At 38.8% G+C, this 1,233-nt stretch overlaps 1 pseudogene; it reads right to left on the bottom strand.

The window, feature by feature from the left end:
• Nucleotides 1–101: 101 nt before the first annotated feature.
• LOC135247304 (trace amine-associated receptor 13c-like) lies at nucleotides 102–654 on the bottom strand (annotated as a pseudogene).
• Between the last annotated feature and the right edge of the window lie 579 nt (nucleotides 655–1,233).

Genomic DNA, 1,233 nt, shown 5'->3' with positions numbered 1-1,233 from the left:
CCCAGGGTTTTTGCTGCTTTGCGCTCAGAACTTCGAGACAGTTTGTTCTTATTCTCCTCATTCAAATGCTTTTGATGATTCATGTCTCCAATCTTTCTGACATGCTCCTGGCCACAAAAATATTTTGGCATAAAAACCCATCATAATAGAGCAAGGCAAAAAAATGCAATTAAGCTATCCAGGACCCCCCACAAAGAATTGACGAGCAGAATGCAATTACCCAAACAATATATCGATGCAATATGTGCTTCCAGCCCTTTTACATTAGCCTTCGAATAAAGAAGGCCATAGGAGTATACACCTGCAATTACCCAACTCAGAGCACTCATGAGCCATGCAATGGGGATGGTTATTCTTGTGGAATAATGCAGTGGATTGCACACGGCCTGATAGCGGTCTATGGCAATGAAAATCAGATGAAAAGGGATGCACAGGTGAGAAACATATCAAACTGGAGTGCAGTAAACAGAAGGCATCTCCAAAGTACCAACAGCCCTCAACAGATCTTATCATGCTGAAGGGCATCACAACCATTCCAAGTAGCAGGTCTGCTGCTGCCAAAGACATCAACAGTATGTTTGTTGGTGTATGGAGCTGTTTAAAGTGAGCAATGGAAATAATAACAACCAAGTTTCCAAGAATTGTGAAAATCATTCCTGCCACAAAGAAAATATACAAGATAAACTGAGCCGGCCAAGTCTGACTGATTTTAATGCAGGATCCATTAACTGATGGATAACAGAATTGTGGTGCATTGAGTTCCTGATGTTTCAAAATATCCATTGTTTTCTTTGATCACGTCATCTCTTCAAACCCTTGAAGTCAAAGTCAATCAATTCATAACATAGAACAAGTATAAAGGAAAAATCTTGTTGTTCAGTTGTAAATTGGCTATACAGCTTCCTTTGCGTGAGAGAGCACCAAATGCATCCCTTTTATGAGAATGACTTCATTTATAAGGGAATGTCCCCTGTGAGATCACTAGACTTCCATAGCAACAGGTCACGCAAAGTGTAAATAATTAATACAAATAAAGCCGTACTGAGGTAAATGGATTAGTTGTCTTGCATAGTTTGTCAAAATACAATACAGTATATGTATTCCAAACATACTGATTCATACTAAATAAAAAACAAAAAATGGATGCAGTCTATTATTGCAAGCTCTTGAATTGACAAATGATTTTGCACCAATAGGAACAGCTTATGGCCAAGGCCTGGTTAAATCTAAGGT

This window comes from Anguilla rostrata, unplaced genomic scaffold (assembly GCF_018555375.3).
Source record: "Anguilla rostrata isolate EN2019 unplaced genomic scaffold, ASM1855537v3 scaf1209, whole genome shotgun sequence".
Classification (NCBI taxonomy): Eukaryota; Metazoa; Chordata; class Actinopteri; order Anguilliformes; family Anguillidae; genus Anguilla; species Anguilla rostrata.
Note: the sequence above shows the minus strand (reverse complement) of the source record. Positions and strands in the feature narration are given on the sequence as shown.